Below are 14,500 nucleotides of genomic sequence, written 5' to 3' on the forward strand. Positions count from 1 at the left end.
TGCGGTAACGATTCTAATACAAAAAAATTACACCAGACTACTTAGTTTGGAAACGGAGTACCTACTAAGGAAATGGAGTACATTTTTTTTAATGAATTAAAAACAACTAAAAGACAAAAAACAAAATTGCATTTTATCTCATTACGGGAAATAACAAACAAGGAACGAAAAGTGGTCGAACGGATATCAGCCTCCTCCCATATTATTTTTTGCTGCTTTTCCCTCAAAGAGGGGAAGAAAAAAAAAGTATTTCAGAATCCAGGGAGGTTAAATTCGTTGTCTTTTCAATTTTACTATTCATGCAAACTATTCAGTTCTTGAAAATACCACGAACAGATATTCTTTTTTTACACCTAGGGCTTCAGTTCCGCCGAAAATTTCCCCTGAATTTCTCCACGTGCTAAATTTAGTCAGCAAAGACAAAGAAGCAAATAAAAAAAATTCGTAAAGGAATTCTACCAAATCAGTCTATGTCACTTGCGTGTTTACGAGGAGCTCCCGAAGAACCTCTTTTATCATGCACTTGGTGCATGATATCTGTTGAAAACACCCTTATCCATAGTTGACATGGGCGCCCATAAGGGGTGCAGGGGGAAGGGTGCCCGCCCCCCTGGCTGAATGATGTTGCCTTATTTTTAAATTTTTCTTCTGAGATTTTTATTATAAAGCATTAAAAGTGCCAATTAGACGAGGTTTGCCCCCCCTAGAATTCAGCTTATGGGCGCCCATGATAGTGGCAAGAGTAAAAAATTAACATAAAGAATTAACTTTATTGTGAAGTGTCAGTATCAGAGCCGTGATTTATGGGAAATAGATTTGATAAAGCGAGTTTTTTAACTGCCCAAGTAATCTTATTAGTAGGGGAAAGATACGGAAAAAAATGGTCGAACCAGGAAAAAATTGGTACAGAAATTATTTTTGCACCACTGTGTTCAGAAGAGAGAGCTCTACAGCATATCAAAAAGCTAAATCTCCATCCTGTTGCGAAATTCCCTTTTTTTTCACGTTTTTTGCGCCTATTTCTTAGATATTTCCAGAATCCGAAAATGAGAAACCGTGAAAAGAAAAGTAGTTTAATGATTGTTTCCCTTTTAATAAATGATTGTTTTTGGGCTCATTTATTCGACATAAAAATCACGTTTAATCATTTAATTATTTTTTATTTTTTTTTTTTGTATGAAGTAAAAAAAATCAAGCAACACATGATCACGGGGTATTTTTCGAAGAGGAGCACGAATTTTCGGTTCATTTTTCCCCATCGGAACAAATAGCCTACCGGCGTTCCAAATCCATTTCTTTTCCTACCGAGCTTTATTGGTGACGACATTTTCAACCAGCTGGAAAGTCCCTTCTGATATTCACTTTCTGTTACACCATGCCTTGATCTTACACTCTTTTCAAAGTTGCTTCAGTCTGCTGAGCCTTGTAGTCTGCTGTCTGTAAAAAAACTCCTCAGATGGAAAGTATTTTGGAGTCCGAGCAGAGACTTGACACAGGAGCGTTTTTGTTTGTTTTTCTTGCCGATGCTTTTGTAACGTAACTACTAGGAAGCGGAGAGGAATCGGAGGAAGGAAATATAAAAAGGAAAGAAGACTCTACGCTCATCCTACCTCTGTTTTATGACACATATTTTATTAGCGCCATCTGTCTGAAGAAAACTTAAGTACAGCAAACAAGTCGCTAGAGTGCAGCACGGTATCCTTAAAGCACCCATGATACTCGACACAGGCCCTGAATAAGATTGACAGTACATTTATTTTAGTAACCTATCTGAACTGGGGAGGGTTTAGCTACAGATTTTTCGGTTCAGAATCAGGGTTTTCGTTGTAACATTCACCGACAGCTCTACTTATTCCCATACTTATGCTCACTTATTACTTATACTACTTATACTTATACTACTTATACTCACTTATTCCCAGTTCTCTTTTTTAGATGGCTGAGACCGCAATTTTATGTCTCCTTTGTGAACGTTCAATAGACACCTCAGAATCGTCGGTACTGGCAGAAAAAGGAGCTACAGCGATCAATGAAGCTAGCGAACCGAGAGGTACCCGCGTCCCTGTCGAGGCAGTGAACCAAGTCCATGTTTCTTGCAGATAGACTTTCACAAACAAAATATTCCTCTCTAAAATTGAGAATGAGAGACGAGGAACCTTGCAAGAAAAGACAGAAGCAGAAAAATTGGTACTCCGATCACGGACTCTAAGTTTCAGCTTCCAAGAGTGTTGCTTTTTCTGCACTACAAGGATAAATCTCAACACTATCCACAGAAAAGAACACGAGTGGTACAAGGTTCGGACTAAAGACTTTGAAGAGAGTATAAAGGCAGTGTGCAAAAGCCGTGATGATGATTGGTCAAATAACGTTTTCCGCCGAATATGTGCAGTGTCAGACCTGCACGCAGTTGATGCCATTTATCACGCAGCCTGTTCTTCTATGTTTCGATTAAATAAGAGCCTTCCAGCCAGATTTGCGACGCAGGAATTTTTTGGAATACTCGAAGATACTAAGCCAGATAAAAAACGTCCAAAAAAGGGGGAGGCCAGGTCACGATGAAAGATATCAGGCTTTTTTGAAGCTGGCTACTTTTTTCGAAGAAAATGAAGAAGAACAGTGTACAGTCAGTGAACTTGTTGTTAAAATGGGAGAGCTTTTGAATGGGACAGTCCTTGAACCGTACTCTAACAAGTACTTGAAGAGCAAGCTTCTGGAATATTTCAGTGACCAGCTAGTATTTGCAACTATTGACGGTAAGGCTGACGTGGTGACATTCGAAGAAAAAGCATCAGCGATACTCCAGAATTTTTATTACGTGGACAAAACCGATAACGAAGAGAGTGAGAAAATCAAGCTTATTAGAGCAGCAGCAAAGATTATCAAAAGTTATATCAAAGGACTGCCAGCACAGAAGGAATCATATATGCCCCCACAGCAGATTTTTTCTGGAGAACAGATGTAAGGTTCTCTACCTGATAGCCTAATGGTGCTCTTAGATGGTATATTTATTCGAACCTATATTTCCTTCAAAGTGCTTGCCATTGGCAATTCCATCGTTCAAGCAGCTCGCCCTCGTGCCCTCATTTGTCAACTGCAACTAGGCTTAGCAGTGCAACTGGATTACCATTTCAAGTCCAAATTTCTTATTGACACTTTACAAAGCCATGGATTCTGCTCCTCCTATGCTGAAGTACAGAAATTTAAACGCTGTGCATCAGTCCATGATGAATCTAGCCTTGCAGGAGTTACCTCCGCACATGCTGTGCAGCATGTAGCTGATAATGCAGATCGCCAACGGGAGGAGACGCCGACGTTCTGATTGTAGAAAAAGCCGTAGAAGCTGGCAGGAGACGCCGACGTTCTGATTGTAGAAAAAGCCGTAGAAGCTGCTAGTCTTACAGACACAATCGTGGTTGCTGATGATACTGACATCTTGGCTCTTCTGATCAGTCGATCAGATTCGCGTTCCGGGCGTTTTTATTTTTCACCTGAAGCTACGTTTGGTGGTACTAGTTCAGCTTGGGATATTAGTGAGATGAAGCAGAAGCTAGGAACAGATGTCAGCAATCTGATACCGTTCTGTCATGCCGTGCTGGGTTGTGACACAACCTTTCACCTTTACGGAATAGGAAAGGGCAAAGCCGTTCAGCTGCTACTTTCCAACAAGGGTTTCAGGGACAGCGCTGCTATATTTGGCGACAAGCTCGCATCGCTTGACGATATTGTGGCAGCAGGAGAGCGAGCATTGTTGATACTGTACGGTTGCCCTGATGTTTCGAACTTGGACACTGCCAGAAAGCTAATCTTTCACAGAAAAGTGAGCACTGCCACCACTTTCGTGCATCCACAAGAACTGCCACCGATTCAGGCAGCAGCGAAGTACCACTCGCTATGTGTCTACTGCCAAGTTCAAATCTGGCTCGGGACCCCAGTAGACCCTTTACGCCTGGGGTGGAAACTGCAGGATAACGAAGTTTTTGTGCCAATAAAAACAGATCTCCCTGCCGCTCCGTCTCAGCTGCTGAAAATTATCAAATGCTCGTGTCGTATTGACGGCTGTGATAGTGAAAAGTGTACCTGTAAGAAAAACGGACTTGAGTGTACTAGCCTATAGCCTGCCGGACCTGTAAGGGAAGCTCGTGCAACAATTCGAAGTTTCAAGAAGAAGAACGTAGTCAAGAAGAATAACAGTTAACTGTGACGATGAAAAATCTAGTTCCTACATTTTGATAATGTGCAATTTGTAAATATTTGAAAAATAAGATAAAAGGTTTTCTCTGAACACATTAAGTTAGAACCTACCTTGTCTCATGGTGTTTGGTGCTGAGGTGTTTCGTCATTCCTGTTTATTGTTGTTTAGTCTTTTTTTTGTAAACTTTCGTTTACACAGCCAAATAGACTACAACAACCACAAACTTACTCCGTAGTAGACCTTGATAAACGTTAGTAAGAGTTTATTTCCCCAAAGACACAGTTTTTTTCCCCATTTTTTTTTTTTGCTGATAAATACTTTTTTTTTGGTAAGTTAACGAAATGAGTATCAGAAATGAATTCAGAGCCAAAAGCTGATCTAAAAGATGTTTATAACATTATATTTTAAGTTTTAAATTTTTTTCCCGGTTTTTGAGAAAATAAATAAAAAAACATTAAAAAAACAATTTCGCATCGAGCTAGAGATTTAGATTTTTGATATGTTGTTAAGCATTTTTTTTCCGGTCCAGATGGTGAAGAAACCATTTCTGTACCAATTTTTTCCTGGTCAAAACTTATTTTTCTCCTACTATATGTATAAAGCATTGAGTAGCATTGGCTTGGCATATCTCGAAATCTTTTTATTTTCAACCTTTACTTTTTTTTAAATTTAATAATAAGTTTTATGCAATTAATGTTATCTTCGATCAGACTAACATGAAATATTCTTGAGCGCAAGACTTTCATTTTGACTAAACTGTCATAGACCTAGACGGAGCAACAGCTATAAAAAAAAAAAGACGAACTGCAAACCCAAAAGAATAACACTTTTCGTTATAACTATTTTATACAAGCCCTCACTCCAGCTAATTGCAACCTTAACAAAAAAAAAAGAGTTTTCAGTAACAATATACATATCTAAGGGAATAGGTTTATATGTTAATTTGAAATTGTATCTTGTTTCTGCTTGTATATTTCAAAAGTATGCGTTATATTAATTACAAATCTTTTTTTGTGCTAAAATTTCCAATATATTAAAATGAAAAATATTTTTTACAAACTTATGTTAATGTACAATGTATATTTAAATAATTTGTTTGTACCAATGTTTGTGAAAAAACCATGTCTTGTTTTAAACTATTTTTATCTTAAACGATTGTAAACCTCTTGCAAAACTTGTGGATTTATATATCTTTCACAGTTATTTCGTACAATTTTTGAAAAGCTGATGTGCCCTAAAAGACGGTAATTCTGATTTCGGGTCTCAGCTAATTAAATAGTCGTCCACTCTAAAACGAAAAAACACTAGTGTGACAACCGAGTTAGATTCGTGCCATATCTGGTATGGTTTGAATAAAACATTGCGTTCCATATAATATTAAATTTTCACTATGTTTATCTTATTTTACTCTTTTGAATAGTAAATAAGTTCCCAACACTCCAATACAAAAAGTACAAGAAATCTCCCAAAAATTTGTACTATGGTCCAAAGATCCGCGTGTTGTGCGAAGCGGATCCTCGGCGTAGTACATTGCTATTTATGAAAATATTGTATTATGTTTCTTTCATGTTCTCGTTATACTCCCTCGTTTTCCTTTTAATGCTGTATATATGCTCCCGACGTTTCTTGAAGGTTTGTTAGGAGTAACATAATACTTCATGCCGATAAAACGTCGTTGTTGTTCCACGACATATGACTGTTTTTAGCACCAGAAACATCTGAAAAAGGCCTAAAATCCCTCCCAAATGACGATTTTCATGCAAATTAAATTAAAATTTAATCTTGTATTCTTTAAGAATTCAACGCTAAAACTGTTATTTAACCACGGTGAACCAAATTTCCACTGATATTCTAGATATTTACTTTTTCTTATGTGTTTGCTGTAAACGAAAACCCTTTTCCATTAGACTGGGGCATTACCATTGTAAAAACCACGACAGCGGCATTTCCCGCTGTCGTGGTAAGGTCAATAACAAATGGTAGGATATATGCGAGAATAGCAAAATACGCTTTGAAGATAGGTGACAGTATTTTTTGAAGTTAGCTTCAACTGGCTTGTTTCCTTCTATACGGCTTTACTCCGAAAGAATTTTCAAAGAGAACACAACTGTTTACTCGAGAGGATACATAGCCTAGGTAGTGCTAGTAACAGATATGATTTTTGCTAATGGTAGCCTATGATCCCCTCCCGCAGAATCTCCCCCGAAAAACTTACGCCACATGTATGCCAGATGAAACCACTGGAGGGGCTCATAGGCTACCATTAGTAACATGCATATCTATTACTAGCACTACCTAGGCCAGTGGCAGATCCAGGGGGTAGGGGGCACCCCCCCTAGCGTAGTCAAAAGTAGCGTAATCTACTTAATTAACCCAAGTTTGCGTTAATTAAACTTGCTTTTAACACAAGTTTATCGGATCAACCTATTTTGCGCCCCCCATAATTTTTTTTCGGATCAAGCTATTTTGCTCTCCCCCCCTACCAAAACATCCTGGATCCGCCCCTGACCGAGGCTGTGTATCCTCTAGGGTAAACAGTTGCTGTTCTGGCATTACCTGTTCTGGCATATCTGTTACTTGCATTACCTAGGCTATGTATCCTGTCGAATAGACAGTTATGTTTACTTTGAAAATTCTTTCGGAGTGAAAGCACTAAAGAAGGAAACAAGCCAGTCAAAACTACAGTTAAACTCAAAAAAATACTGTCACCTATCTTCAAAGCTTATTTTGCTTTTCTCGCTTATATCCTACCATTTGTTATTGACCTTAATCAGGTGTTCCAGTCGGAGGATACCCAGATTCACCTTCTATACAGTCGAGTTAGTGAGCGATAAAAGCGATTATCAGCCATTTTATGAAGCAAAGCTACGTGGAGACGACAGATGTACTTTTTATACAGTTCAGAGACCCACGGCAGTTTCGAAACATGAAACAAAATAGACTGTGGTAGTCGTGTAAAGGTTATATTTATCAACGAAAAATTTCGTTATCACTTGCTACTGCCTTCAAAACAGTGTCTGCAAAATACATGACAGAACTGAGCGAAAAATTAAGGAAAAGATTTTTCAGTTCAAATACTCGTTAGCTAAAATTTTAGACAGACTGGACCCTAAAATAGGCATGTCTCCCGACCGCTCAAACTTGAGCATTGTCAAGCATTTCTTATGTAAGAATTTTCTTTTATTTTGTATGATGTTTTTGGAGGTATTAGAGCAATTTATGAATAAAGTACCAAATTCTAGCCCTTAGTTCCTGCTGATGCGATATCACGCAAAAAAGACTGTTTTGCCTGATCTGTCAAATTTCTTCCGTTTTTTGCGGCAAGTTTATGCGTTACAACGGTTCAATGGCTGCATTGAAACATTTCTACTGAGCTGTTAAAAATCGCATCTGTTATTCTGAATTGAAAGCTTTGTAGAACCAAAAATTTCAAGTAATTGAGAAACTAATCATGTTTATTTGAAGTTTTTCATTCGTATTTGACAAATAACACTTAGCCCTTCACAGATTAGCCCTTTGAGTGTTTTTATCCGCATCGATTAGCCCTTTGAGTGTTTTTATCCGATGCATGTTTAATTAAGTCGTGTGGAGCCTTTCAGGCTCCACACGACAGCCCGCTATGTTCAGGAGGGTGACAGAAAATCAGGTTGTTTTTACCATCATCCCAAAATAGTTATTCACGAAAGATAAATGGAAAACACAAATTCTCAGCTCATTAATACTCATATCATTGCAAAAATACATAAGAAATAGCACAACTTTCAGATATATATACTGCATTTATTAAAATAAAGAATTATCTGCATTTACTTCGGCCGTCCATCTTGGTTGTTTTACTTCGTTTTGTGTTGGCGTTTATCATTCGTTGTTCGTTCTGCTATTATGTAGTTCGTATTGTGAATTAATTAGTTAAATGAAAAAACTAAAAGAACCTGTCGTTTCGCAATAGCGTTAATTAAAGGTAGTAAAAAAAAAAAAATAATGGCTTAAACGGAAAGGGAAAGCGGTGTTGTGCTCTGAGAAATGAACAAGAAAGGCTATACGCGAAAGAGATAAAATGCGAGATAAACGGTAGCTCTTGAGTTATTGTAGCTCTGGAAATTATAACTGACAAGCTAAGACTGAAAATGAGACCAAACTCATAAGACTGGGGACAGAGATTTTCTTCAAGCCATCTATTGCCTTCAGTTCTACAGAGCAACTACAAAAAAATTCGAATTTTGACATATTTCTTTCAATTTTAGTAATTTTGGACCATTTGAACCTGCTGAATCAGCTAGAACCTGGCACGTACGCAGAAGGGGGGGGGTGCCTCTGGGCTTAGGCCTTAACCGAAATCTAACGATTTTCTTTTTATTTTCCCATAATTTTCTGATACTTATCGTATAATAAGTGATTTGAAGGATTTGCCCATCCCCCGGAAATAATTTCCTGTGTACGTACCTGACTAGACCCATTAGTTCCCATCCTGTTCACACCTTCTTCGTACTAGCCAACACCTGTGGTTAGTTTGTGGTTTGAAATAATTACAAACCTGGAAGGTGTTTAAAGGATTAAGCACGGAAAATTAATACAAGCACTGTGAAATGGATAGTGGACAGTGTTCATATATGTGCCAACAAATTCAAATCGTGCTGTCTCAACTGCCTGTGACGTGGCTGCGTTCCTTTCTTCCAGATCTTTACTTAGGCAGCGCTATTGCGCTGCCTATGAAAATATTCCTAAAACTCCACAGACAACAGGCATTTAAAAAAAAAAGAATGACCACAAAGTTACATTTTCCAGGGATTAAGTTTTCTGGAGATTTTTGGTAGTTTCGGGATCTTCTTTTTTTTTGTCAGGAGATGGATTAGGAATTCAGTAGATCAACCGAAAAATCAGTAGAAGTGGAAACACTGATTGTTTTGAGTATTTTCTCCTAATTTACTTTGACCGAAGGGACAACATTTCACAAAATGAAAATTGGTAATTCTTAAAATAGTAGGTTAAACCCTTTTTTTCCAAGTAGTTTGAATATTCCAACGATTTTGTCGGGCTGAAAGCACCACGCATTTTTTTTCTGTAGCGGAGAAGCCAGTTGGGGGGCCGAAGTGGGTCCGAAAACCTGGTATCCATAACCAGTTTGAATGCTATTTAAAGAAAGCAAGCGTAAATTATAAAGACAAAATTTGAAATTTTGATATTTTTAAAGCATCATTTTGCAACAACCGAAAACGGGCCTTAAAATCGTTTTGTTTCTTATAGACTCAAAACTTCAGGGATATGTAGAAAGGGCAGGGTAGATGGGGACAAGGAATATTGAAACCTGATTGTTCCGACGTGTAACACCTGAAACCAAGGCAACAAACTTTATTTGTTTGGCTTTTAAATGCAGGACTTGCAAAAAGGGACAGGGGGATCTTAAGGAAGACAAAATATATCACAAGCAGATATACGAAAGAAACCAGAAGAAAATAAAGACTTCTAAGTGAACGAATATTAACACAAATATTTACTTTTTAATGTGGCCATATCTTACCACTGCATGATATAGCTCCAGTTGCGCGAAAGTTTAATCATTAAAATTCACAATATTTGTTGAAAATTATCCTTAGGGAGCATTTGCTCAAGTTATGTCAAGATGTGCCTTAGTTTGTTTTTAATTTCTTATTGATTTGGATGCATTTTAGGATACTTTGAAGAAAAAACAAATAAAGATTGCAATTTTTATTTAGCCAATTCTAGATAAACAATTCACAGAGATAATTGTTTTGGACATAATTTAAAACTTACTTTTTATGTAGATATAAGACACAACATATTAGACACTCATACAGCAAAGTAAACATAATCAATTTAAGAACATGGTTAACTTGAGAGTTTACTCTTTTTACATACTTGCTTTTCCTTGAAGGGTATCTGAGATTTTCCAAGAACTTGGGTCAGGGTTATTTTTAACTTTACAGGGTTATTTTTAACTAAGAAACTGACGCTCTGCTCCAGCATTGGACAGTAAAGGGCTAGAAACGTCAATGTCAGTATAAAATTCGACAACAATTGCAAGGAAGTATTGTCAGCTTCTTCTTTAAGAATTGGCAACATGCTTCCAAAAACTAACTACAGACTGATAAACATCTAAATGACGATTGACTGTACAAGATTCAACTGATAGTCGTTCACAATTGACAAGATCGTGCAACATTTGTTTGCTTTCCCAAATCATTGCAAATGATATTCTTGCAAAAAAGATGGTCCCAACTTGCCATTCGAGTATGCGAAACCGGTATCTTATCATCTTGATAACTGAATGATTGAATTGGGAACTCAAAGTCATAATTTCTGGACCTTTAAACTACTCTGAACAAAACGGCTATCTCAAAATTTTGACTGTGTGTGTTTGGGGAAGTGATTGACGTGGGGGAGGGGAGCTGGTTGCCCTCCATGAGCTCTTTTTGAAGTTCCTATGATTTTCTTTCCCTGGTCTAAAAAAAAAAAAAAATACTGTGCCCATATCCCTGTTTACTTAGGCAGCGCTATCGCCATGCCTATGATGTTTTGTCTTGAGACTTCAATTATACAGCACTGGCAGTGCTGATTAGACCAGGTAAGACCCCTCCCTAAAATTCAGCCTATGGATGCCTATGAATCAGCCCCCTCCGAAGTTTATATGACCACCCTTCCCATAAAAACCTTATATGTCCTCGGGGCATAACTTACAACCCTTGCTCTGAGGGGTGTGGGGGGAAGGGGGGGGGGTTGTCATCCTAAAAAAAAACAATTTTAAAAATACGACTAAACAAATTTTGATACGTTTTGTAATTTTTATAGACCGCCCAACCTTGAAAAAAAAATCAAAATACCAGCATATGAAGTAAAGGGTGTTACCCGTATTCAGACCTCCCTCCCTCAAAGGTTCAATTCTACTCGTAATAAGGTATAAAATGCATAGAAACGAATTTTGAAGCGTTTTATCAGGGTTTCCTTTAAACACCCTCCACCCTTTCTCCCTAAAATAAACCTTACCTCCCCCCTCCAAAAAAATATATATAACCCTATAAAAATAAAACTGTTCAAAATACGTATTGTTTTCAATGCAATACAGTTTATAATTTGTACAGCGAAAGAAGAGTGAAAGAAAGCACAAGTTTTTTTTATTGAAAACTAAAATTCAAATAACAATTTAAATCACGCAAAGGAAAATTTATATGTTTAAAACAGTTTTGTGCCCAAATTACATTTTGAAAATGAACAGTTTTAATTTTTGGAGGAAACCGCTGTGTAGCACGCAATTTTGGGCAATTTTAGCACTTTAGAAACTGACCGTGGTGGCAACCGGTTGTTGTTGTTTAAAGTTCTTAAGGTTATCAATTGGCGTGTGATTGCATAGGAAGGTAATAGAAATGATTCGGTGACCTGATAAGCAACGATAACACCGTTTAACAGAAATCCTGCTTATTTCTTTTACAACAGGACAACTAATATTTTGTTCGTTTTAAAAAAGCTATTGCAAAAAATCCGTTCCTGAGTAAAGACTGGCTACCTTTGTAAAGCTCTTTTTCTATAAATCCAGAGAAATTATTTAAGCATGATGGCTCTTTACAGAAAAGATAAATTGTGTGTCATCTGACAAGGTGATAACTTAGCGAGCCGAATTGTTGTTAGTATCACTTAAATCATATTTTATGAATTTTTTTGCTTTTTTTTAAACTAAATTAGCTGAGGCTCTTTCAAACATAAGAAGCACCTTAGGAAAACATTAACTATTAATTTGAATATTTAGCACTAATGAATATAATAAAACACTAAAGGTTTGTTGCTGTTTTTCTTTCTTTTTTAATTTCACTAACATCCTAGTTTGTTTGACTGAAAAATAATAATTTGTATAATTATTATAATTAATATATCTATCTATACTTATTTATTTAATCACTTCTTAAGATACTACCCTTGAATTTCAAGTCATCCGTTAGTGCGAGGCTGGCTTTGATTTTCCAATTTTCTCCTCTCGCTTCGACTGGCCTTGACCAAAGGGCATACTATTTTTGAAATCGTCAATTTCTTAGCAGAAACCCCTCTCCTCGATCCACTTTAACCACAGCGAACCTTAAACCCTCCCCCTTCCACCTCAATCGACATTTTGAGTCTTTCAGATACTATCAGCTCGTTGTAACGAACTGTAAGTAAGAAGCAATCCGGCTCAATAGTAACTGAAACTCTAAAAAACAGAATTTTGATACCAATAGATATATCAATATTATGCTGATTTTAAATATATAAGTTTAGTCCTATGTTTAGTCATTAAGTTTAGTCTTACCGATTAAAGGCTACAAGCCTGAGAAAATTTGCCTGCTTTCGGAAAAAGGGGGAAACGTCCTCTAAAAGTAATAAAATCTGAATGAAAATCGCACCATCGGATTCATTGTATCAGAAAACTGAACTGTAGCGGTTTCAAGCTCCTATCTGCAATAACTAAAAAAAAACAAGTTTTTTAACTGAAAGTAGGCTAAGGAGTGACATTAAAACTTAAAACGAACAGAAATTATTCCGTATATGAAAGGGGCTGCCCCCTCCTCAATGCCCCCCTCTTTACGCTAAAGTTCGACTCTGTCTCACAACTTTATTTTTAAAACAATAAAAAACTTTAGCGTAAAGAGCGGGGCATTGACGAGGGGACAGCCCCTTTCATATGCGGAATTATTTCTGTTTGTTTTAAGTTTTAATGTCGCTCCTTACTTTCAGTTAAAAAAAAACTTGTTTTTCTTAGTTAATTTCTGAACGTTTTGAATTAATGCAGCTTTGATTTTGGCTCACCGTACATGAATAATTAAAACGAAATTCGCATATTAATTTTTCTTTGTTTGGCTAATTGGCTGTCTCGAAATTTTGTTCCGACTTAACTTAACAATTAGCTTACGTAACGAATTTCTATATTCGTATGTTTCTATTACGTATATTAGGGCGTTCGCACCCTAGTCAATACCTCGCTCTTTACGCTAAAGTTTGAATTTTGTTCGAATCACAAACCCCTGTATCACAAACCCCTGAATCACAAAGACCGGTTAATTAGATTAGATAGTTCTTTTGAAAGTACTAAAAAAACTTTAGCGTAAAGAGCGAGGTATTGACTAAGGGGCAAACCCCTCATATAGGTAATAAATTCTCTTCCTATTAAATTTTAATGTTGTTTCTTACTTTCAGTTGAAAAAAAACTTGTTTTTTTATTTGATTTCTGATCGTTTTTAGATAATGCTGGGAAATCTGGCGCTCTCTTCATAGAAATGTCCCTTCCCCCAAGGAAATATCCTCCATGGAAAGATCCTCCCCCGTAACCCCTATTCTGACCCGATCCCCCAATAGAAAAATTCCTCCTGAAAACACACATATACTTCCCAATAACCAATACTACATATAAACAATGGGCAAAGTTTATAACTTACAGCCCTTCCCCCGGGAACTGTGGGGGATTAAGTCATCCTCAAAGACATATTAATTAGATTTTCGACTATGCTGAACAAAATGGCCATCTCAAATTTTGATTGGGTGACTTCGGGAAAAAATTGAGCGAGGGAGGGGGCCAAGATGCTCTCCAATTTTTTTGGTCGCTTATAAAGGGCACTAGAACTTTTAATTTCCTTTCCAACGAGCCTTTTCACGATATTCTAGGACTGCTGGATTGATACGATCACCCCTGAAAAAAAAAAAAAAAAAAAAAAAAAAAAAAACACGCATCCGGGATCTTTCTTCTCGCAAAAATACAAAATTCCACATTTTTGAAGAGAAGAGCTTGACACTTTTACAATAGGGTTCTCTGATACGCTGAATCTGATGGCGTGATTTTCATTAAAGTTCTATGACTTTTAGGGGTTGCTTCGCCCTTTTTTCCAAAATAAGGCAAATTATCTCAGGCACTTAACTTTTGATGGGTAAGACTAAACTCGATGAATCTTATATATCTGTAATCAGCCTAAAAATATAATTCTTTTGATGTATCTATTGGTATCAAAGTTCTGTTTTTTAGAGTTTCTGTCACTATTGAGCCGGGTCGCTCCTTACTTACATTTCGTTACCACGAACTGTTTGGAGATGTGGAATTTGTATTTTTTGCCAGAAGTAAGATCATGGATGCGTGTTTATTTGTTGTTGTTTTTTGTTTGTTTTTCGAAGGGGAGATCGTATTGACCCAGTGGTCGTAGAATATTGAGAGAGGACTCATTTGAGTGGAAATTAAAAGTTCTAAGGCCCTTGTTAAGTAACCAAAAAGATTGGGGGGCAACCTGGCCTCCTCCCCAGCCCCTTTTTTCCTAAAGTTGTCCGACCAAAATTTTGAGA

This window comes from Artemia sp. Qi Xiang Cuo, chromosome 1, assembly GCF_049724085.1.
Source record: "Artemia sp. Qi Xiang Cuo chromosome 1, ASM4972408v1, whole genome shotgun sequence".
NCBI classification, from domain to species: domain Eukaryota; kingdom Metazoa; phylum Arthropoda; class Branchiopoda; order Anostraca; family Artemiidae; genus Artemia; species Artemia sp. Qi Xiang Cuo.